This window comes from Mchenga conophoros, linkage group LG18, assembly GCF_057382185.1.
Source record: "Mchenga conophoros isolate Kocher_MC1m ecotype Shallow Benthic linkage group LG18, M_conophoros_male_GT1.1, whole genome shotgun sequence".
Taxonomy (NCBI): Eukaryota; Metazoa; Chordata; class Actinopteri; order Cichliformes; family Cichlidae; genus Mchenga; species Mchenga conophoros.
Genome location: NC_140543.1, coordinates 11,736,864 through 11,763,409, shown reverse-complemented (window position 1 = coordinate 11,763,409; position 26,546 = coordinate 11,736,864). Strand labels below are relative to the sequence as shown.

The 26,546-nt window shown below is 39.0% G+C and overlaps 1 protein-coding gene across 3 annotated transcripts in view; it reads right to left on the bottom strand.

Moving 5' to 3' along the window:
* Window positions 1-24,869, bottom strand: part of ankrd12 (ankyrin repeat domain 12) — a 41,803-nt gene extending 16,934 nt beyond the window's left edge. For 2 of the 3 annotated variants that reach the window (XM_085253626.1, XM_085253628.1), the window contains exon 1: window positions 24,672-24,869. The gene's annotated coding sequence lies outside the window, so the exon portion shown is untranslated. The remainder of the gene's footprint in view (window positions 1-24,671) is intronic. The other variant, XM_085253627.1, reaches the window with a different exon arrangement.
* Between the last annotated feature and the right edge of the window lie 1,677 nt (window positions 24,870-26,546).

Genomic DNA, 26,546 nt, shown 5'->3' with positions numbered 1-26,546 from the left:
TAGTAATTCTTGCTGCAAACAGAGCACGCCTGCACGAGACAGTGGCAAGAGCAGGAGATGGTTTTAAAATGCAGGTACAATTAAATAACGTTTTTTTCAGAGACTGTTTATAGGCTTTCAGCAAATGTTTGTGTTACAGAGGAAACGAGCCAAGTAAAGAAAAGTCACTTAACCCCCACAGAGCAATGGAGGGGCAGGTATTGAAATAGTGCTGCCACAGAGCGCAACTCAGCTGTGTTTCAGGATGTAGGTTGAGTGGATCTGTAATCAGGGATTTTTATTGAAATTTCCATTGCATCTCTCGAGATTGACCTTAAAGCACCGGCAGGAAAAACTACATGAGGCAGCATGAATCACAGCTTTAGGGACTTCTTGGGTTTCTGAGAGGAAAACGTCCCCCTCTGTATGTTGTCCCTGCGGCCTACTCATCAGTGTAACCGAGCTCGTTTCTGATGTGGTTTGTGACGGTGTAGTAACACAAGCTGCAGAGTCACTGGGGTGCACTGTGGGTGCCAGCACTTTAGAGAAAGTACAACACTGAAGCTGAGCCTGCACCTGAAGCCAACATGGCATCTGTCAGTTATCTTGCCACATGAAGATTGCAGCTTTCAGTCATGAGACCCTCTATTATCTAGTACTTTGAATGAACTTTCCCTGCTTCCTTTTTTCGCTCACATATACACACCCAGTACCATGATGACTGAGCAGAAATAGCCTCCCGCTGCTTATGAAAGTCCCACTCTTACTCTATATTAAGAAACCTGAGAGCCATTGATTAGTTGTTAAGCAGCCTCCAAAATGATTGGGGCAGCCCCCATTACTCATAGGCATCAAAAATACAAGGGAACTCTAAATTTCATAGTAGACATTTAATTTTCCAAGAAGAGAACAAGCATGATAGCAGTTTTAGTATTGCACTTATTCATAAAACAACCAGGGCTTTTGTGTTAAGGGGTAAGCCATCTCAGTAAATAGCACAGCTCTGGTGTTCCCAACAATTCTGGCAAGTTCCAGGCTGAATAATTTATGATTAAATAATCAGATCAGCAATCTCTCACAGGAAAGTTCTGACAACAAAATGTGACAAAGTGTTTGGCACTGGCTAGCATGTTTTCTGGGTTTTTAAATAGGAAAGGACATTTCACAGGAAGAATCCTAGCCCATATTCACTGGGAACTATTTAATGACTCTTTAAAGATCACTTCCCACCCATAGACAATATACAGTATGGACATAGCCACCATGGTCCAATCCAGTGAATAGTAGTCTCATTATAATGCCCTGATCAGAGCATTTCTTACATCCTTGTAAAGACCCGTGATTGTTAAGTCATTAAATAATAGGATATCGTAGGGCTGGGCGATATGACCCAAAACTCATATCTCGATATCTTTTAGCTGGATGGCGATATACAATATATATCTCGATATTTTTTTAAAGCCATAAAGTAAGAACAAAAAGAGAGTTCTTAGTCAAAGCTGTGTCCCAGATGTCACACAGGCACTTGAAGAAATTACTCAAAAATAAATTATCAGCATTTATTAAATAATAATGCTCCATAAATAAAAGAAAACAATGTCGTTTTTGTGCATAACAGAGCGCGGTTAGCTCATTAGCGCGTTAGCTCGCTAACACGTTGACGCCGTCTAGCCCCATGCACTGGGCGATCTGCGGTAACTCTTTAACGGAGATTTGCTGTGTCCATCTTGTCGTTGCCTGTAGGTGAAGCTATGGGGGAGGGGGAGTTGTGTTCAGTGAAGGAGAGACGAGCCAGAGTAATGTTGTGCAGAGACAAAAGTGGACGAAAGAGAGGCAAACTTGCGACTCCACAAGTATAATTATAACGTGACATAGACTATATCGATATTGTCACATCTTATATCTCGTATGAAAATATATCAATATTTTTTTAAAAACTCGATATATCACCCAGTCCTAGGATATCCTAGATAAACTTTGTTTTTAACCACTCAAAATTTGCATAATTTACAAAAAGAACTTCGTGTTTTATTCAATATGTCCTAAAACTAGCAAATGAGCCCATAAACACAGGAAAGATTTTATACAACTGTGAGTCTGTTTTCAAAAGGAGTTTAGAATGAATGCAGGTTTGTGGCCCTTCTGCTTTGGCTTCACTTTACAAACACAGAATCTTCATCCATATTTTATACTGTCTATGATGTGGACTACTTGCGACAGGCTCTCTTTACCTGGGTTTGAACTGGACTGCATTTTCTTTTTCATTTTGAAGATGTTCCGCAGAGAACTTTCTGACAGCTGCACTTGCCTTTGCAAGTTTCTCCTGTTTACACAGTATCATCTAATCTAACCTTGACACATGTGTATCACAGGTCCAAAGCCTGGTATGTAGTACCAACTTCTACTTTCAGTGGCTGACAAATAGCTTTTACTTGCATTGCCACCATATTCAAACAGTAGTGGCATGTTACACACTAAAACCTTGATTATTCCTGCCTGGTCTACAAGTCCGATAGGGTCTAAGTGATGTAAATGTCATTATTAGGTGAGTGCGAAGGTCCATAAGAATGTACGCATGCTTGCCAATTTCTTATGACTGCACAGACGTCTGGAGACTTTACAATGCACCGACTGTGCATGAGACTTTAAGCAGATTTCAAAGAAGTATAACAGGAATGACTGCTCAGACATGATCTTTCTAGCTGCTTATGTCTTCAACAGAGTATATTGAAAACTTAAGTACTAACAAGGAAAGATATAAGACAAGAAACAGTCCTTTAAAAATGATTTTATAATTTATTTACTATTCGAGTAATTGAAAATCATAACCATCCTCAAAATTTATGGCTGTTTGCATTTTTTTTTCTAACACAGAGGTTCTACCATTCAAATGCTTTAAAAACCCACTTTATCTATCAATTACAAGCAATTGAGTCAAGTTTTTTTCTCCAGGAAAATGCATACATATTTAACATATCAATTTTACATGTTAACGTCAACTTGACGTCAACTTGTGCGTTTTTAATCATCATATTGTCATATTATAAAAGGGGGAAAAAAATTCTGATTAACTGTCAAGATTACTTGGGAACGAAACTGTTGCTTGCATAGTTTGGCCTCATTCTCTTTAACTTGTGCTCTAATGGGAGCCTGTCCTCATGTACAGGGTTAAAATTGGAAGGACAAGGGCAACCAGTATCCTTGAAAGACTGGCATTGCTTCTACACTATTAGTAGTGAAAAGTCCACTGTTAGTAGGTATACAAGTGATGGTAATATCCACTACGTTCCATGTCTACAAAACGCTAATCACAAGTTCAAGGTCAGGTGAGGTTTTTGTGAGTTTTCTAAAATTAAGTGGTCATATTTAAGAGTCTTCAACTACCAAATGTTCAGCATTTAAGGATGCTGAACAGGATGCAAATATCGCCTTTGAAATTGAAGAAAAGTGAATGCAAGTGGCTTCTTCTAATTTAAACCTTTAGCATTAAGAAGCACAGCCTGTGGGGATCAGAACATATAAAAAGCCTTCAATTAGACACCATCCAGATGCAAGCTGAGCAACAAGCATGCTCTGACAGTGACACAATGTTTCATGTAATCACCTTTACGAGGGGCCATTTTTAGGATGTATATAAAAACCACAACTGAAAGTTTAATCAGCTACTCCAAGACAAAAGGCATGCCTGTCATAAACAAAGTGACAACGCTGACGCACGTTAAGGAGGAAACTGCTGTTGCTGTAATCTGCTCTGTGGTTGACATTTTTTATGTATTCGTGTATTCGTACAACTCTCAGGTTGACATGAATTATTTGAATATGGCATTGTTGTAATGTGTAGGTACTGAATATGATGCCTTCTTAGAGTCTAACCAAACTTTGCTCAGTCTAACCATTCTTAAGAAGTTGCAACATGTTTTTTTTTTTTTTAATAAATTTTTATACAGATTTTTTGTGTTTACTTACTGACTTAATGTATAAAGGAAATAATTTGCTGTTGTGAGGCTTTAAACTTCGATTCTCATCGTGCAGTTTAATCATAATCTGACTACGTGATTCTCCATAACATCATCACTCATAATAATCTCTATTGGAAAGCAGCATACATGTTACACATGCTATTCACCTTTCCGGGGAGAAACCAGTCGTGCTGGTTTTAACATTAATAAGGCAACTAGACTTCTTTCAGTAATCCCACATTTTGCTTCTTCTGATACCTTTTATGATCTTTGCCGATCCTGTGTGATACTGTGGTTTTGACAGGTAGTTTTGTCCAAACACATGGACCAACTGCACAGCCGAGGCCAGTGAGAGGTCATTAGTCAGCAGATAGCCAGTAAGCAGCAGCATTGTCATTCACGCAGCTGAAAGGGAGAATTGAGCTGCCCACAGTCAACTTGTTGGTGTAAAGAGGCTGGTGTATTGGGGGTATTAAAGCAGTGTGGACAGGCCAGGACCAAACCAGAAAACAAACGCTGACAGGACTCCAATCTGGCACAGAGAGGAGGCGAGAAGGGTGGGACTATAATTACAGAGGTATTTGGGCACTCGCCAATTTGGCATTTGCATTTACTGCGTTTCATGTGCAGCTCAGGGCTGCATAAGCCCCTGCACGCTCTGCCATTAACCTCAGGCTGTTTCAAGTCCAGATCAAACCTCGCCTTGATGACTGCTACAGTTCACTGAGACTAAAGCGGAGATTAGATTGGCATGAGATGTCATACTGTGGCAAACAGTGTGAGCAAAAATTTTCCAAACCACTTAATATCACTAAAGCAGATTTATCAAACTACCCCCCTCAACAAAAAAAACAACAAAAAAAAACACAACCCACGAGTGGGAAAAGGTTGAGAGATGTGATTACAAAAATCATCGGCTGATTTTCTCAGTCTCAACGCCATCACTGTGGTTAACAATTCAGCAGAAAAGGACACTGATGAGCACTAACAACACATGGGCCACTTTGAAATATTTTCAATAATCATATATCTGTTGAAATACCAGCTAAAAATCTCGGTTATAATTACTTAGCAGTTTCTTCTCATAGGGCTGCTCGATTATGGCAAAAATGATAATCACGATTATTTTCACTGAAATTGAGATCTCGATTATTTGACGATATTTATTTAACCCTTTAAGACCTACCATAGAACCAAGTCCGCCAGAGCTTATATTATTTTTTTACATGTTGTAGTGCCATTTGTGGGAGCATTTCAAGTTGCTATACAACTGTTATAGCCCATATTTTAATAATATGTATGCATTAAGTCCATAGTAACTACATTAATTGCAAAAAAGTGCAATAAACTAAAAAAAAATTGAAAATCGTTTTTGTTTTGTTTTTTTTACATATATATTTCTACTTGGAGAAATTTAAGAGGTTTACCCCTCAAAACTTTAAATACAAAAAAGTTGCAAAAAATAGTTTACAACAACAGGAAACTTATTGTGAGTGTCTTCATAGTTTTATTTTGGAGATACACCAATTTTTATATACTGCAGGAAAAACAAAAAAAACCAATCCTATGATGCAAATTTGCAAAGAAAACAGCAGGTGCATCAAAATAAACTATTTCCAGCAGTGCAATTCGAGTTCTAAGCATCCCAGCAACTATTCAGAAAAGTCAAACATGACCAGTATAGGCTTTTAAGGCCTACAAGTAAAAAACTACATTTCCGCGAAAATGACGTCACTTCCGGTTTCGGCCAGGAAATGGCGGACATGCGACAGTTTGCGCTGACGTCTGTTTCACTGTGGGAAGTGTTACGAACAGCTGATCGGATCGGCAAAGCGTGTGTCTGGAATATTATGTTTTTGTTCCTGCAAGCGCTTTTTATGCAATATTTGCAAAGCTTTATGTGGAAGGAAACCGTGACCGAGGACAAGCTGATGGCATCAGATGCAAGTACAACTCCTCCGGTTTCATATGCAAAACAAATTATTGCGCTAGCTTACACGGTTCCGGTTCTACAGGGATTTAAAAATAGTTACGCAAAACGGAGCGTGCTGCTCTGACCGGCTTTAAAGGGTTAACAATGACTTTAAAAAAATAATATAAAATAGTGTGCAACACCACTGAAGTTTTTTTTTACCTCTTTTCAACCAACAGCAGTCACTCTCCTCTCCAAATAACTTCTGCTTAGCTTTCCGAGCTTCCCTGGGGTCCTCTTAATCAGCGGTCTCCAACCTTTTTTGCACCACGGACCGGTTTATGCCCAACAATATTTTCACGGACCGGCCTTTAAGGTGTCGCGGATAAATGAGGGAGGGGCTAATAATCGGCTCAGTCATTTTTAATGATCGTTGAAAGCCCAGATCGTAATCGTGATTAAAATTCGATTAATTGAGCAGCCCTATCTTCTCATAAATGAACAGCAGTCAAAAATGCCAAAGTAAAACAACTTAGAGGGAAATTCAAATATTCACACTCCCAATCATTTGCCTCAATTTAATATGTTAAACTCCGATACTGGGAGGAAGATTTTTCCTCTTATGTTTTAGAAAGCAAATGATTTTTAGGATTATTTGTGACTGATTTATCAAATTAAAATGACAGTTTTCTGTGGCCTTAATTGATATATTAAGTTTATAAAGGTTTAAAGTATAGTAGATTATAGTATATATATAGTAGAATGACCAGCACTTTATACATACATACATATTCACTAAAAATCTTATTTTGCTTCTTAATGTGTGCACTGATTGTGTATGTTGTTTTTTTATGTCTGTGTTTTAAAAGCTCAACCTAAGGATGGGCATTGAAAAATAGCTTAGGCCATAAATGCTGTGGTGTGTGGCATGGTTCATGTATTGTAGTCATTCCCATAAAAATAAACTGCAACTAAACATCAAGGTTGGAGGTCAACATATCATCCTTTACTAACCATCCTTCTTTACCTATAACATTGCAAAATTTGTGATTTCAAAAGAAGTAAATTCTAAATCTGAATGAATGAAGACAGCGAAATCCCAAGCCAAGTGTGCTGCTGCACTGCTGGTCTCTGTCTCCATTTATTTATAACCTAGCGTTCCTGCATTTTTAACTCCACTGGTTCCTGACTAACAACAATAACAACCATTTCCCTGTAGTGTTCGGGTGCGCCGGCCCTGACAGCAGAGCGGCTGCTAGTGCGTGTCCTTGCATGAGTGCAGCAGTCTGACAGGGGAATTGTGGTAAAAGACTCTGGGAGTGTTGGGGTATGTTCACTGGGGGAGGATGGAGGAGAGTGTATGGTGGAGATGTAGCCAGGAAGGATGACGAGCACACAGAGTATGGTAACCTGATCCACTGACTGCAGGATGGGACAGGGAGGGAAAGGGGGCTAAGAATAGCACCGAGCCTGACACACAGCTTGCAGAGCAGAGTACGCTGCCGCCACCAGCAGCAGAAACATTACTCCACTCCAGCTGCGAGAGTACTGCCTGCTGTGAGCTCTCGCACACACCATGTGGAACATACATGTGATTTTCCCCTGCTCTCCCATGTGGCTGTACTTTCGACTGCAGGCACACACACACACACACACACACACACACACACACACACCCCCACATAAGCACACGCACAACAAAAAACCCCTGATGAAAAGTGAGCTCTGACTAAACCACTGGGTTACACTGCAGTAGAAATAAAAACTGCTTAATTATTATCACGAATATTACAAATCCAGAGAAGATGTATTCAGCTTTTCCTACAATAGGATGTAGGGAAGACTGTGACATGCTCAAGGAGACGCTCGACGCCTGCTGCAACGGTAAACAGCCCGTCACGTGGTTGTGGTCCTACGCGCCATCGGGCTAAATGGTGGGGGAGGTCTCTCTCAGCTGTACATTCACTCGCTCCCTCCATCCTCCTCCTCCAACAACGACTCCCTAATGAGTAGCAGGACAAAGCCAACCGCAAAGGCCCGATACTGGAGGGGTAGGGGAGGTAACAATATCCAGCAAAGTGCCATCTCTCACATATAAATATCTGGACTGAAGCTGAATTAGATGTTCTTAAATACCTTACACAAAATCTATGAGGTATAAAGGCTCTTCTATTTTCTGCCCCTTCAAAAGACAAAAGAAAGAAAAAAAATCAAACAAAAAACAAAGAAGAAACAGCAGTATATCAGGAAGAGTCTATCATTTGTATCTGTAATGAATGCCTGGCCATATATTCAAATTAAGGGTTTGTGGTGTCTGGTCAAAGTAAGCAAGCAATTTAAAAAGCATAAAGAGCTGTTAGCTTACTATTCTACCCAGTATAATTGATATTTTTAAAATGGTGCTCAAAATTTATACTGGGGGGGGGGGAACCCGGGAATAAGCAGATGTAAATTATAATTGTCAGCTGTGCCTGGAGCAGCAACAATCAGTTACTTAATTTATTATACTAGCAATTAATTACAGGTATAATCAACACCTTAAACAGCTTCTTTTAGAAAACAGTTTTTAAAAAATATTGTGCCGTATTGCAAAAACAACAAATTTGGGTTCTGGACACATTATCCTGACGAGAGGTATTTTGGACTTTTTAACTCATAAAAAGAAATAATATTACCTGCAGCCACAGACTTTAAAATGCAATCACAACCTGTCTATTTTTTAAATGCAGAGTCACAAAAAGAGGTTGTATAAGCCCTTCATATCTTTGGGCTCTTAAAGTCACTCTCTTGTCATTCTCCTGACTCAACTATGCACCAAATTCAAAGCAGCATAACATTTCCAGCACAATGTAAGTGCAGCTTTCTTCCTCCCATCACTGGGTCATCTTAACTGAAGGCGCATTTCGACAAACAGCAAAAGAGACACTGGATGCCTCGAGGAGGCCGTTCACCTCTCACTACCCTAACCCCAGACAGGCGAAACACGCTGCCTCCCACCAGAGCGTCTGGCCTTCGTTCCAGTAGTTTTTGGCTTTCATAAATAAGACGGGCACACTGCTGGAAAGAGGCGGAGAGCACTGGTTAAACTCTCTGGCATGGGAAAAACATGGGTGGATATTAATATTAAGTAACTGTTCAAACCTGTACCAGTCAGCTGCTGCCAAATCTACAATGAAGCTAATAGCTTTTTGGTAGTACGACAGCAACTTTTATAGGTATATTTAGTCACTTACAACAACAACAACAAAAAAAAGTTGTGTCGTACAACTAAGTACACTTCATGTTTCATCTCCATTAGATACAGCATTTACTTTGCTAATGTCAAATACTATTATAACACCAGATTCTTTTGCCAAATCAATACTATGAAAGACATAATAAATTCATTTAAAGACCAGAAATTGTTTTTTGAGCTTTATTATGCAAGACAGAGTGCTGAACAATTTCAGTCTTATCCTTCACTTAAATCACTTAAAAAAAAAAAAAAAAAAAAAAAAACTCATCTAAATCTACAAGGGCGAGGCTCGGGACATGGCTTGCACACAAATAAAAGCCTCGTCAAATAACATGTTTGTACATGAGAGGATGTAAATAGGGTTAACTTCACTGGCACGAGAATAAGGCTCTAACCCGGACTGATGAAAAATGCCCACTAAACTGGTTCGAGAGAGTCTGACAGCCTTAAGAAGCCTACCGCCACTGCTCCGAATGTAGGTTAATGATCAGATACCCAAGCAGAGGACAAGAACAATGAAGCCTTTACTGCTGATTACGGGTTAAAAGGAGGGGGAGGGAATGTGGGAGGGATTAGACCAAAGGTTAGGACCCAGGCATAGGTCTTGTTCTCATTTCCACCACATGGCCAAGCTCACTTGACTCAATCAAACACTGGAGAGCTGTTGCTGCTCGAGGAAATATTGATATCCACAGTATGGATGGAGAATTGGGGAATTTTTAATAAAAAAAAAAAATCTGACTTTGAATTAGCAATTATCAGACTTGGCATTAATAACAGTGAGCTATATGCAACAGAAATGCATCTCATGTTGGTAATAGGGCTGCCACGATTTGTCGACTAGTCACGATTACGTCGACTATCAAAATCGTCGACGACTGATTTAATAGTCGACGTGTCGTTTGAAGCTTTGTAAGATCGCAAAAGACGCAGGAATAATAGCAGGATTTAAGAGTGTAATAACGGACTGAAACAGAAGATGGCAGCACAGCATGTACAAGGATGCCAGCTGCCGTTAAACCCCGAAGAAGAAGAAGCAGCTGTGTCCCAGAATTCATAGCGCGGCCCAGCTTAGTTTCCAACAATGGCGGTAGCTAGTTAGTTTTAATATTACTCTTATTATTCTTTCTGGGTCACAAAATAAACGTTTAACATATTTTCAGGCGAGAATGTAGCTGTGTAAACCTCAAATATCGGCTCAGTTTATCAGGACACCACATATTTTCAAAAGCGCTCCGACGTTTTCGGAGACGTCTGTTACCCACTAGCTCGATAGCTAGCCGGGGGCTAGGTCACTAGCGCCGTGAGAACACCGGACTCCCGGCAAATTGTTTTCAAACCCACCGCCGTCTTTCGCGACTCAGGTTAAATATATATGAGTCACTTAGATAAATTAAAAATGTTGTTGTTTGGCTTTTTTTTTTTTTTTTTTTTTGTATTTTATTTGTTCCTGAGTAAATCAGTTTGTCTGAGATTAAAGTTATAGTTTTTACACAGCTGAATAAACGTCAAGCAGACAGCTGATTATCAGAAGTGTGAGATGCTGGAGAATATACTCCGGTGTCCTGTTATATTTTAGATAGCAAGGAGTTTATTAAACTTCACTGAAACAATCTGCAAATTTCATTAAAATTGAATAAACTATCATCTTGTCTTTATTTTTAGTTAGCACCTTAAAAGCTTAAAGCTGTAAGCTAATGATAGTTATATAAGAGCAGATGCTGCTGGTGCAATAAGCTGTAGTTTTACGTCCAGTGGATGATGATCTGATTAGTCGACTAATCGCATAAATAATCGGTGACTAGTCGACTATCAAAATAATCGTTTGTGGCAGCCCTAGTTGGTAACAAAAACTATTAACTGAAAAATATCCTGTTTAATACATGTTAAAAAAATGAATTAAAAAAAGCCTCATCACTGTTGCAACATGTTTGCTAAAACAAAACGCCCTCCTTTTCCTTTCAGAGAATTTGTAGGCAATGATTTAAAGCCCCTGGTGGCAAAGACATTACCTACATGACTATGAAACAAAACACATCTGCAGCTAACAAGGTGTCACAGCCACAAGGAATCCTATCCACTCGGTTCCATATGAGCAACTAGCTGGCCACAGTCTGAAAAATAAACTGTGAGGCAAATATTGTGTCAGTTTTCATTATGACATTCAAGATACGACTCCATCTACACCTGTCAAATCCTATTAAACTCGATGAGCTGCCGATCCGATCACAAGCCCGACACATGGCTGCCTGCGCAGTGCCAAAACCACAGCTCTGCAGTGCCAGACTAAGCTTAGATGAGACCAGTGTGTGCGGAGAGGTTGAAAAAGCAACTTCAGCTTCATGCTGCGAGGAGTCTACAGATTACATAGCACACCAACCTTTTACCTTTGATTTAAACCTCTTAAGTCAACAATGAAATACCAAAATTGCTCTTGAATAGCTGGAAGTTAATCAGTTAATTGTCTGAAGGCCTGGTTGAGTAAAATATTTAAACCTCTCCTTATTTCAACACTATAGTCTTAATGCTTAAGAAGACACAAGATGCCTTGAATCAACAACGCAGAGACAGCAACCATTTTCAGAGCTGGTATATTTTTTTACAGTCAGCCCCACAAGACATGCAGCATATTAATGTTTTTTTTTTTTTTTTATACCAATTTGTATTCTAAAGTGTTTCATTTAAAGAGTGAGGCTGTGTGGAGCTAAAGGACAAACTCAGAAACATTAGATATTCATTGAAAGGAGTTAACCATTTACCTTCCCTCGGTCATTTTACACTGAAAGTGGATGACCTTGGTACTAAAATACATCAATTAGCTTAACAATTACATGAGGTTTTACAGCGTTTAGGACACTTGGTTAGATTTGTCCATTACAATGCACTCAGTGCTCCTGCGTGATTTCATATTACTGTGCTTTAGTGTTTTGATGAAGTGGTCAATACTGGAGCACTACATAAATCCATGGACCATAATACACCACAGCCACACCATTAAAACCATAAAGAGGTGAGGTAAATAACATTGGTTCAATGTAATGTTCTGCATTGAAACCTTAGGTCTGGGGATTCACGTGTGTGTTATGGGGAATTTAAGGTACTGTATCGTCCTTTTACATCTCTGTTGCTATAAAATCAACCAACACAAAGCCTATGTTAACGCACCTTTGTGCAGGCCTCCAAAAAGGTGACAGTGTATAGCTTGATGGCAATGATGCTTTGCTATGGGCTGTAAAGTTAGCGTTAGATAGAAGAGATGCTACTTCGACTGTTTTTAACACTCGGTTTCACTTCAATGTGAAGAAGTTCTGTTTATTATTACTTCCGCCTTCTGTACAGCACAGGCTAATCTGTAGCTGTAGTACATGAACAGCATGAACAGAAAAAACAAAAACAAAAAACAAACAAACTGCATAGCCCACGTTGCATGTTGTTCCACATATTTATGAACCATCACCAATGCAGTGCCATACTGAGCGTCTGATGTTAACATGTTCCACCATTTTAATGCTGTTTTAGACAGCTGGGAGCAGTACCAAAAGGCCTCCCTGTCTGGACAACGTGCCCCACCAAACTGCAAAACCAGCTGAGCGAAACTCAAGGTGGGAGTACGATCCAAGTCTAACTGAACCACCCCAGAATGTGTAAGAACTTATTTTAACAGATATCTTCAACATGCAGAACCTGCAGACAAGGTAAAAGGTTTTTTGCACTGCAAGATTTCTGGTTTCTGTTTGCAGTCTGGGCTAGGGCTGCACGATTAATCGTTAGAAAATCGCGATCTCGATTCATACTTATGTGCGATCTCATTTCCAAATGACAACGATTTTATAAAAAATTAAAAAATAAATAAAAACACGACGACGATTGTACCGCATTTTGATCCGGGACGTAGTCTGCACGAAAACAAGCGCTCACTCTTCCGGCTCAACAAATGACAAGGGCGGAGCCTTATACCACGTGATACAGAAGCTGTGCCGTGTGATGCTAAAATTAGCAGAGAAAAAACAACTGAGAGCACGTCAGGGATGACGAGAAAGTGACAGGAGAAAATCCGTCCCAGTCAACCACCCAAACATCAATAACGGGAACCTTATACAGCGCTTCCCTATACCCGTCGAACTCCCGCAGGCACAAAGAAATTACGGAGGCTATCACTTATCACCTGACCAAAGATATGGCTCCCATCAACACTGTGCAAAACGAGGGATTTAGGAAAATGATCAACACTCTAGACAAACGCTACACAGTGCCATCCCGCAACTATTTTTCTATTGTTGCACTACTTGCTCTATACACGCAGTGTCAACCAACGGTGGAGACGGAATTTCAAGCAGTACAACATTTTGCGGCAACAACAAAATGTGAGACATTTATTGTTTTTATGTTCAGTCTCAACTGTTACGAAGTTGATGTGCAGTTAATAAGTGCAATAAATATTTGTACTGGAAAAGAAAATCGTGAGAGAATCGTGATCTCAATTCTAAGCCAAAAAAATCGTGATTCTCATTTTACGCAAAATCGTGCAGCCCTAGTCTGGGCTGTATTACACAATCTTGTTGGAGCAGTTGGTGGCTGCATGCAGATCAAAAGAAAGAAATCTTTGGGAGTGTCCTTCAGAATCTGCCAAAGTTCCCATGTCTGTTTGGGTGGCACAAAAGGAGCCTACATTTTTCATTTTGTGGTTTATTAGTGTATATAAGTCAGCCCCTTCCAAGTTTGTTTAATCTTTACTGTAATCATATGCAGAAACATGAAGAATTTCAACAACTGTGCCCAATTTCAGCAGGTTAATTCTAAACATATCTGAACTGCTCTAAACTGTTTTGTGCATGAAAAGGGCCACAGTTGATTATACTTCAAACAAGCATGTTGAACACATGCTTTGCTTTCATGTTATTTAATCAATAATGTTTGTTTTCAATTGTGTCTATAAAAACAAAATGAAACTGATTAATGTATAGGTTCTGCCACATAAAAATGTCTTTCCTTATTACTACATGTGCAATTAACTTTAATAACAAAAAAACCCTTTAAATTTAATGGGCTGGCTGTAGCTCAGGAGGTAGAGCTGTCATCTACTTGTTGGAAGGTTTGTGGTTCGATCCTTGGCTGCTCCAGTCTGCATGCCAAATATTCTTGCGCAATATAATAAACCCAAGTTGCTCTCCAGTGCATCCACTGGAGTATAAATGTGTGTGAATGTTAGACAGAAAGCACTTATGTAGAAAAAGCATAGACAATAGCGCTTTTATGAATGGGCGAATGAGGCAAGTTGTATAAAGTGCTTTGAGTGCTCAGGTAGAGTAGAAACAGTGCCAACATTGCTATGTTGCCGTTGTTTCAAATATTTTAAACAGTTAGTAAGACATAAAACCCATCATCAGAGGCAACCCTAACTCTTATGTAAACATACAGTGGAGAATATGATAGGTGTATAGGTTACTTCCTGTATAATAACCCTAAGCGATCTCAATTGTAGCCTGTTTTCACCTTAGCTTTAAACCCATTTAAAATGAAAACTAGCACAGTCATGGATAGCATAAAGCAGCATGCAGAGTACTGCCAATGATTAGCACAATCTGATCACATTTCTCCACTCAAAAAGAGCTCAGTGACGCGATTTATTCTACAACCAAAAGGAATCCACTGAAATTGTCCAGTGAATGAAAATCTCATTAACCTATTTTACAGCAGGAGGGTCCTCAGCCTTCCGAAAGCATGGTCACAAAACCGAGCCAGAGTAAACAGGATATGACTGCTTTCTTTGGCATCAGTGAAGTGAAAGCAGTCCATGAAGAATGCAAAGAACACACCCACTGTCAAATTGTCTTTTTTCACAATAAACTAGCAACAGACAGATATATCTCTCACTGCTCATTCATAAAATAAAACTTTAAGAGCTCTTTAATAATTTAAAAACCTACAGCATTGTAATATTGCAACCCAGTCTGTTCCTTCCTTCCTGTGCGCATGAGGTGCATTCACAGTCACGCAGGAAGGTCACAGGCTCTCGAACTGTCGGCCTTTAAAAGCATACAATAGATTATCAAGCCGTTACACACAAAGATAATGCACTCAACGTACCAAACAAAAACAACACTTTGCACACATTCAGCTGCTGGCAAAGGCCAGCACATGTTGTGAAATCAGGAGGCTCCACCCTCTTCACAGACACATGCACAAGCGCACGCTTGCTAGGCCTCTTGAAGACGCAGATACTCGGCTGATGGAGCCAACTGCAGGTTCTGGTCTAGCTTGAGGCACATCACATCATGACCACTGCTTGCTTTCATGCTCCCTTTTGAACTGCAACCCAATAAGTGTAGTCGACAAGATGAAGTGAAAGTGATACAGAACAGAATTTTAAGCTGCCTCAAATAGAGGAAACAGATAATTTCTTTGGCTTATTGTGCTTGGAGTTTTTCCCATCACATTTGTTGTAACCTTTTTAAATTTCACTCCATCTTCTAAGATGACCAATCTTCACCATCACAAAGCTTAAACGGCACAGCCACAGTAGCCTCAATAACCAATAATGGCAATTTATCAATACTCAGTGGGCAGTGGTGTTCACTTTGCTGAAGAGTGAAGAGTAAAAAACAAAAAAAAAATGACTGTTTGGGGGGGATTTCCCTGAAGATATGGCCCTGCTGTGAGCACTCAAAACAAAAAAGAGGAACCCCAATCAGAATGTTAGTAAAGTAAAACAGCTTTATTACAACCATAAGTCATTCTTGCTCTTTGTTGCTGTGAAATGCTGCAATATGGCAAAGATCAGACCAAGCAGACAACATATAGGCCCAAAATACCAAAGATAGCCAAGCTAAAACTCTCAATGTGAAGGACTCGAGTACAAAAGGCACAAGTTTAGGTCTTAAACAGACTGCTTATGTTTCACATGAAATGAACCAATACATTTAGTAAGCTTAAGCTCATATGAAATCATTACTTTCCTTCACTCAGTGATGTCCAAGTCATCACTTTGTGTCTAGGCTTAACCCTAAACCCGTGAAGGGTTAATACCTTTCTCTCTTGTTCTCTAAGAGAATGTCTTCTAAATAGCTTAAGACATTTTCCATTGCACCGATCTGCATTTAGAACCCTCCACCTCCATGTGAATGTTACTCCTTTAATCTGCCGCCTCTTATTTTTCCCCTTTCTTAAATTACTTCTCACCCAAAAAATGCATAACGCACAAAACATTTGATATGGCAAGTTAGGCATTGTGTTATGGACTAAAACAAATTACAAAAACAAAATATTGTATAATACTGGAGACAAAAACAATAAAAACTGGAAATAAGTATTATGTACTTTCCACTGTATGAAAAATAATCCAAATGAACAACTGTAATGCAAACAAATTTTCTCAAGAAGTGCACTGTAAAGAGGAAATAACGTATGCCCTTACATAATTGCTCAGGCATTACAGCACCTTAGTCAATACCCTATTCTCTAAGAAGCTTATAGTCTGTCTGGAGAGGCTTTATACTATAGATGTCATGCTAACGTTTTCCAGTTATTTTTAGAGCAAGCCCTCTTTGTGCTTGCATTATTAAGCAAGAAAATATTGGAAGGAGTCTAATAACAATCTAAGAAATCTGAAAATTTGACGTAGCTGGACTTTCAGTTCAGTATTAACTGTGTACTTGGGCTGCATTTCTTTACAAGCGTCTGCATGGCTCTCAGCACGTTTCTGTCTATGCCTCTTATGACGATCTGCCTCGACGGCATGTGTAAAACTGATGTGACTGCAGATTCTTTCCCACCATCTGATTTCCATGATCTGGCAGAAATAAGAGGAAAATTAGATTTTTGAGAATCCAGACCTGTCACTATGCATGCGAGTGTGATCAGAAGATAAATGCTGGCATTAAATATTGCCAAGACAGCCAGAGAAAATATTTCAAACTGACCAAAACTGCTCTGTAATTAATGTCTCAACCACAGCGCGACCGCAAGAAGCAATTATTCAGATGATCACTTTATTACTATATGACATAAAGCTACAATGTTAAATACAAAAACAAAATGCTCCGTCTAAACATAAGTAGTTTTAACTTGCTTAATGACATTACTTTTAAATAACAGTTTTTCTGCAGATCAAACACTTCATCGTTACAGGAAGTCATATCACATTGACATATGGATTGATACGCAGTTGTGACAGTTGAGTCACAATTGAATTGCTGTTTAACATGCCCCTCCTTTATGGCAAAGTCTCACCTGCAATTGACTACGCCATGAGACAAACTCTGTAAGGGATTTGTAGACGAGCAATAAAAGCTAATTTAGTGTCTGAAGGAAAGAAGGATGAGTGAAAATGAAAGCAAAAGCTTTGGAAGAGCAACACAAACAAGATCCAATCAATGAGAAAGAGGAAATTAACATATCATATGCCAGTTCTAACAAAAATACTCTCAGAGAACAACAGGTCATATTCTCTTGCGGAAACTGGTTGAATTTTAAATAAAAAAAGAAAAACAAAAAAAGATTTGCCAGCTGGTTTGTGAAACTGATCGTCATCAAGCTACATGTCAACCGATATCTGCCCACTGGCTCTTCACCCCATACATGTGCTAGACATTTTTGATGAAGGTGTCAGCCAGCTTATTATCAAAAGCAGATTTTTAAAAGTAAAGTTAGTCATATGCCTGTGAGTAAATACACTATAATAGAACTGTCAATGCAATGATAGGATGGGCAGACTGGCAACTGCAGACAAAGTGCATTAACCTCCTAGGACCTGCCGTCCACATATGTGGACATCACATTTTGGGTTATTTAGACCAAAATACTCAATTTTGCTCAACCGGGGCCTGATATCCATTTACGAGGACATTATACTGCTACTGTTCTATCAAAATTTTAAATGAATATCCTCATATGTGGCTCTGATTCATAAAAAGACAAATCGGGTAAAAAAAAAAAAAAAAAAAAATCTGGTAATTCTTTGTTTTTACATTCATTGGGCCCCAATATGCCCAAATATCAAAGAGAAATTAAAAATGCATGCCGTGGAAGAGTTCGGGTCTTAGGAGGTTAATGTCATTATAATTTCAACGGCTTCTGGAATAATGGGCAATGCCTGCTAGAGCAGGGCGATATGGCCAAAAATATTTATCACGATATATATTTGAAAATTTGCGATAACGATATAACCGACGATATAATTGATGCGAGACAAAATACAACTCCACAACATTACTAGCGCAAAAAGACAACCTTCCATTTATTTTCACTTAAACAAGAAGCTGGTTTTTATGTACATTAAAGCTTTATAAAAATGTAACAGTGCAAATGCAAATTCCTTGCTGAAAGTTTAACCAAAAGGCATTTCCAGTAGAAATGGGCTGACATATCCTGAGCATAACCATGTATAATATCCACTGAAGTTAAAAAGAGGTGCTTTGCAACATTAAACTGCAGTGTGCAGTATGTATTTTTCGGACCATAAGGTGCACGGGATTATAAGGCACATTAAGCGAAACAAAGCAGTCAGATAAATCAAACTTTATTAAACTCATTCTTCTTGCTTCCTCCACTTCTGTACCATTGATTCATTAATGTTGAATTCTCTGGCAGCTGCTCTATTCCCATGTTGTTGCAGTCTATTAATGACTAACCTCATATTGTGGATGGATTATCTCAGTTGTTCTCCTGACTGAAGTTTGGTCCGTTTACAACATCCTGCCATGCGATTGCATTTGTCTCTAACCATGAAGAACCTTCACGTTAACTTTTATAAGTGGAAAAGTGTTAGTGTTCGTCCTCCAGCTTCACTGTTTATGTTATGCTAACATAGCTGTGTCGCTAGCGATCACGTAGCACATCATTATATACCAGCTAGCCCAACTTCAGTAACCCTACAAACGTCACTGCTGTTTAGTTTCCTGTCTTCATTTATGTTGGAAGTGATAGCAGAACTGTACGTTTGATTTTTTTCAGAAATCTCTCAGTCAGAACATGCTATATCATGCTTAGGTAACTAGCGAAACTAGCGAGCTAACTTCCGCTAGCTTCCTGCTAACGTCTAACTCCGTTAAATGTAATAACTTTAGTTTTCATGGATGCCTGGAAGTTAAACTTCATAGTTACACCTGGTAAAGCAGCAATGCTGATCGTTTTATTAAAGATGAAAGAATTTAGACAGTTTTTAACTCTAAGTGATGCTGCAGTGTTGTTTGACCTGAAGATACGGAGTTTAGGACCCAGATTACTCCCAGATTTAAGAGCATCTTAGTCCGACAAATATGACAATAACAACGGCCGCTTGCATGTTCTGCAAAAAAAATGTGCTTTGTCGTGTATCTGACGGACAAACACCAAACCAGTTCCACATCACGGAAGTTGCACCATTTTTACAAACCAATTCTGGTTCATCTGTTTCACTCAACAATCGGCCATGTGCGTATGAAAACAAAGGCACTGCGCATGCGCGTTTTACTCCCATTCTATCGCGATATTTCATTTTCCTATCGTTGCCTAACATTATACCGGTATTACCGTGAACGGTATAATATGGCCCAGCCCTAATGCCTGCTATCTAATGGCAGAAAGGTGCCCATTTACCTTGCAGTTTGACAACAATGTAAATTCAGCTTGTTGGGAATTTGGGGAAGAATTGCTCTAGTCCTTCCCTAAAAACTCTAACTTACTGTTTAGTGGACCATGAACCAAAATGGCCAAAATGGAGCCTTTGGTAGAAAGATCTATCTCAGGAAAGTAAAACCCGCTAGATTTCTGAAGATCAACCTGTGGAAGGATCAATGATTGCCTTTGTCTCCAGATCGCCCGGTCCACTTTTGGCAAACTGTAACATTTGACCATTTGCTCTGAGATTCTGCTGTTCACCCCATAGCCAACTTGCAGGCCTCTCAAGACATGCGAGTCCTCATGAGCCTGGGGCTCTTTTCACCCCCACATGCAACCACAGACTTTATGCAATTAGACTGAAGAGGAACTTTACTATCAAAAAACACCCACTGGTCAGGACATGCAACCATTCATGTTTTTAATGTACTAAGCCTACCTTTCCCTACCTCCCTCACATTTTCTAGGTGTTTGTTTTTCATTTTAAATTATATCTAAAGGTCAATAAAACTCACAAAAAAAGACTAAGTTGAAAAATGTTGAGCTGTCTTACCGCACCAATAACAAAGGTAGCCAGGCAGAAACAGAAGAAAGTGAACTGGTGCATCAGCAATGCAGACATAACAACAAAACAAACACGACATTGGAGTATGTCTTGATGAGTTTGACATGCTGAAACTTTGAAGGGGATAGTAGTATTTACACAGCTTTTCTCTTGTCCTTTTGTGTTGTTTGTGTGTCATCCGGCACATGTGCAAGTCTTTTATTACTCCTAAGTACTTGTTTGGGCAGCTATTTCGAAAAATTTAATTATTTTAAAACCCCAACATCAAAACCACTAACAGGTCAACAATGAAATGTTTTCTGGAAACATTTATATAAATGTATTTATTAAAAAAATAAATTAAAAAAAATATCATACTGACACCACCACCCACCCAACCATTGTTACACTATGCACAGAGGTTAACAGTAGAACATACCAAACCCTAACCCTAATGCTATCTTTAATTTCACTTGGGACTGATTCATTTAAAATCTTGAGGTGAAAAGTCAAACAAGCAAGCAACTTATTGTTTTTGAAATTGCTGATTAGTAACACAACACCTCCAATAGCAGCCACCATGGCTGTTGGTAGCAGCTAACAGCAGGACAATGTATCCCAGTATTCTCTGGAAGAACATGAAAAGTAAGACAAACAAACAAACAAACAAAAAAACAACAAAAAACAAAGAGTTCAAAGTATTGACTTGACCTACAAACTCTCTGGATCCCCATGCAATCTATCCTCTATCTGATGCAGCACAACAAGTCCAGTCCATGGAGCCCATACCCCAAGTCTGCTCAATTATGGCAATTCACATTGAGATCACAGACAAAAGCATCAAGCACAGATTGCCAGTACAAAAGCCGGGAATGGCATTTGATGCTCCTTTCCAGTGGCTCCACAGTAGTGCTTTACACATTCACCTAAGAAGCCTGAGATCCCCGGTTCAGTGCTGTGAAGAAACACAAATCCCTGTGGGGTTGTGTCATGAAGGGCAACCAGTACAAAAAGAAATTCATCCAAATTCAACATCTGGAGTTACCCACTGTAGCGATTCCTCGTGAATAAGGGAGCAGATGAAAGCAGCTTTTTTCAAATTTAATTCTCCTTTCTCTACTTGTTAAAACCAAAGTGTTTTCAGACAATTAAAATTGTTTTAATATTAGTGCTGACCAAAAGATGATCTAAATCTGGTACAGCATGTCAAGGAGTACGTCTGGCGGTTAATAGAAGGACAGAACACTGACTTTATGCTTCTGCTGGGAATTTATGTAGAGCTTAGGATGTAGCATATGCCGGTGCTTGTGCTGACTGTGTCAATGGCGATGTGCACATTAGGTTGTGTCTTAACTTTAACAGAGGAGCATGAATCTGATACACACGCAGCAAAGGAAAAGGTGCCATGGATTTATAACACAGGGCAAATGAGTGCACAGATGTGATAAAAGAAGGAACTGCCTTAATTGTTTAATCTAATTTTAAATCATTAGATTGAATGTCAATTTTGATTAACTGGAGAGCCCTAATATACCCTTAAACCTATACGCCCCAAAGAACCTAATCTTTTGTAGAGAATCACACCGTTACACTGAGGTTATGCATTTTTAAAATCACCAATTAAGTAATACAACTAAATAAATGTTGTTTGCAATGAACAAAACGATAAACAAAAGCCAGGGCAGTGCCTTTTTGTTACTTAAAACTGACATTTATTATTGGACACCATCATTTAATTTGCTTCATCAGTGTCAGCTACTAAACTACCAGAAGACTGAAGTGAACAAAGAAAACCCTTTCAAACAAAAAGAAGCATCTTCTCTTCAATGGCACCACAAAAAAGGCACCCATGACGCACTGCAAGAAAGAGCTTGGTAATATACTGCAGTGTCAATTATGTGTCCTACTCGTATTGTCATAACCTTTAGTGCCGTGGGAGGTCTCATTCATCCTCAGGCAAATCATCATCACATGATACTCAGTTGCCAGTGAGAGAGATGTTAGTACAAACTCATTACAGAAAGTAAAAGAGTATTTTAAAAAACAAAAGTTCGAGGTGACACAAGCACACTAATGAAAAGCCTACTAATCCCACCACGTACAATTGAGTCCAAAACAGCAGTGACCAATCAATCAATCAAGGGAGAAGACAGCACTTTAATGCCTGAAGAATCATGTTCCCTAATATGAGAGTGATATGTTCTATTGATAAAAATCAGCTACTGCCAATTTAAGTCTATGAATAACATTTTTATTTACTGTTCTGTCTATATAAAATGTATCTAAAGGAATAGCAGATTAACAGTGGACTACATTTAACAAAACATTAATATGAAAAAGTATCATGTATTACTACATCCTAACTTGCTCCTTAGTACATTGTTAATAAGCAAATAATTGCAGCATGGTCCTGGTGATTTATCTAAATTGCAGCTGAGGTTAAGGTTAAGTTTTAAAAAATGATTTAACAAGATTTATTCTAAAGGAATTGTAATTACAATTGCGCAAGAATTTACTCATCATTGAGGACTCACCATTTAAGGTATTTAAGTGCTGTTCCTTAGTAGTAAGGTCAATTATGATGTGTCATGGCGAACTGGAAGTATGCTTGCTGTTATACAACCTTCTATAATCTTAACAAATTCAGTTTAATTAATCAGTTCCTGGTTTAAGGTCAGCTAAAGAGTGAAATTACTAAATATAACTTTAACTGAAATGACAAACAGATCACCCTGTTTTAAGAGTATTTTTCATGCATTCCTGTAAGATTTGGTTATTTAAAAGGCCACAGACGCAAGCTGATGCTACAATCAATTGTCAGCACAACAGTTGAATTGTAACAACTAATGCTTTATTTTAGTAACTCTCAAATTGTAAATGGAGGTTTCTAGAACACTAGCAGTATTCAAGTCAATATTCATGTCTCCAAAATTAAAATAAGCCCCCCAAAAGAGACAATAAGAGTATGCGTTTCTGACAGTTGGTTTCTTATGGTTTTATTTTTGATGTAACCTTTAAGCAGCTGCTCGATTAGTTAATCTCTGAATATGACACGTTTTCATGTTTGAATTGTGGTGCTAAATAGCATTCTTCTTCATGATCCCAAAATGAACATTTCTTGTAATATTGAAAATGAAACAATTATTTTAAAATGGCCAGTTAACTGTATTTACATGTGCTGTTCCTTAACAAAGACATAAAAAATATATTTTACATTTAATACTGTTGTTTTTTTTAACTGTATGAAAAAACAGATTAATTAAACACCATTACAATATGACCATTACACTGTCTACATACTGCATTCAATATAATAGTATAAGACGAATACACAGTATTTTGTATGAGACAGATGTCACTTAAAAATACTGCCACTAGGACCAATTTCGGACTGATTCTAAAAAAAATTAAAGCTTAATTTAACAGTGTAGACGTGCTGCAATCCAATAAAACTCTTTAACTTAACGTATGTTCAATTTCAGGTTGACGTTTCGGTTGATTCAGACGGGTTGCTGCACAGATAGCCATGTAAAGACAAGCAGCTTTTGTATCAGGCAACACACCCCCAAGATGTCACAGTCACTGCCTGGGAGGCGCAAGCTCCGGATTTCTAATAGCTATGCTAGTTCCTTGAGAGAATTTACAAATCATAACTACATTTTACAGCATATTGACTGCTACTGTCCCGCCAAACTACGCTGGTTGTAAATAAACGAAGTGGCGTTGGCTCGATCATTGCAGAAACCACCACCCACCAACGTTAATGCCGCTCGTGCTTCCAATAATCAAAAAGTAATGTTGTTGAGCGCTAAAATTCGCAACTTGGACATAGATAATAAACACGAGCTGTGGTGTTAGTTGATTAATCTGGCGGTGAAATTCGTCTTGCGAGTAAATATGTTGTCTAATGCTAGTGCTTGGCCAGGACAAGGCAAATTCAAGTTCACGTTTCGCGATTAAACAGCAACAGTCAACACAGGGAGCACAGCACAGCCCGAGACAAAAGCCCACTGCAGCTCCTTTACTGCCCTCACAACGATCCCCCTCCCCAGCGCTTAATCTAAGCTAGCTAGCGAGCTTGTTCCCAGACCTACACAGCCCCGTTGGCTGTCTGGCTGTCTGAAGCTAACCCAGCTCGCTCTGCTTCGCCCCGACATTTTCCTATCAGCGCTCTGTATCCTCGCTTTGAAAGCACCGAGCAACTAAAGGCAGTTACTGGGGTGGAAATTTCAGTTAGCGTAGAATAAGTCCTCAATGTGTGTAACGCACGTGGCGCACAACTATACCAAGCCCACGCAAACACATAACATTCCCATTTTCGCACGCAGTTTACGTCAAGTTAGCTTAACGTTAGCCAGCTTGCAGTACAACTTAGCCAGATTGCTAGGATTTTTTTACCCATCCTGATCCGAGGCAGTCAAACAAGAAACCTCGTTTTGCGCTTACCTTTAAAAGGGGTTACACGTTCCCACCGACTCATTCAGGTTCCGCTATATGTGACTATTGCGCAATATTAACAGTTAATTTCCTAAATACTGGACGTTAACCGTAGCCTACGGCTGTGTGACGTTCATCGCTGGTTTTGAAAACATCCAAGCCGTTCGTCGCTCGTCCTCTCGGAGAAAAACCTAGCAAAACATGCAAGCGTCATTTTCATTGGTAGGGAGAAATCATGTGACCACCAGAGCACCACCGAGCTTATAAGGTCTGCGTCTGCTGGATAGACTGTAGATGGGTATGTGTCAAACGGTTTAACTTTCATTTAACCGAAGCCGTGAGTAAATTCGCATCTTTAATTTTAAGAATACGCTTTTTGCTGAGACATGTTGTACGTTAGCGGTGTGTGTAGCACCTCAAAGTGGCTTTTGAGCGTGTGTATTTGAACCGAAAGGAGGGAGAGAGAGGGAGAGAGAGAACAGGAATGGGCACTTGACGTCATCTTTTCCGCTGCTGTGCTGCGGTCAGTGGGAACTTTCTCGAAGATCACGGCTGAGGTTAACAGAGGAATGGCGTTTTCCTTCTTTGTCGTGAGCATGGCTGCGGACTTCAGGCCGCAGTTTCAGTAATTAGCCGATCTGGTTAAGTCGACCTATTAGCCCGCCAATTCAGTGTATGAGCCAGCTTAGAATTGGTTGCGCAGTGACATTTGCATCATGTTGCATGCATTGCGCATGCGTCACCGTGCATAATGTTATATGTTGCAGAGAAGAGCTGGGTTGAAAGCGTATTGGTACGAGGAAAGTGGGGGAGGGGTACCGGCTAGACATGAAAACGGCCTCGGGATGGGATGAAAATGAAACGACAGGACCAGTTGTAGGAAGTGGGGTGCTGTTCAAGGCTAAGGGGGCTGTGTTTATCATGTAATGTCTTGAATGAATCAACTTTAAAGGTGTTTAAGCAGGCGGAATCTTAAGGTCAATACGTGGTTCTTTTGTTAATAAAGTCAGTCACAATGATACTACCCACAGTCTAGTTTGGAGTATATTAATTGGACATGTACTAGATGAAATAATTTTTATATTATTCCTGTCAGAACCATCAGGTAGTCTCTACTAATGTCTTAAATGTATGTCCAGAACCAAATATAATGAAACAATGTCAATAAACCACATTTGAAATGAACTAAATAGAGGTAACATGTAGTAAAATAACTTTACAATTTAATCATAATTTGTTACACCATGCGTAGCAGCATATCTGGTGGTATTTACCGTTTACCAAAGGTTTTCTTTATGAATAAACAATTTAAATGTCACTGATCCACAGTAATTGAAAGACATCTAAAATTGGTCCACTAAAATATATTTACATCCAGTAAAATTCAGAACAAAATATTAAGGACCAAAAATGACTTTGGTAGAGCTAGTGTTAATTAAAAAGGCTTTATACTTTTTGTTTTAGCATGTGTAGTACTTCAATAAACATCTAATAGCTTTAGCTTGTACTGTGAGCTTTTAATTACATGATTTTTCCATAGGGGCATACATGGTAGGAATATGCATCTTATTGTGCATGTGCTATGCTGTAATTTTGAGATGTCATATTTGAATGAATTTGAGTGTACAAAGGATGTGATTCATACTTAAGTAAAAACCCTTCATAAGGTTTCCATAGGTGGCCATCACTGAAGTGGCAATGACAGTGGAAACTGTCACATAACTTACTGAGGTAGAAATACATACTATTTATGTAGTATCACAATATGCACAAAAATATTTAGCTTTAGGCTTACATTGACGTATTAAGAAGCTTTACTATTCCAGTCCTTTAGCCAGCTTTGCTTAGAAGTATCTAGAAATATAACAACTGCTACAAATCCTG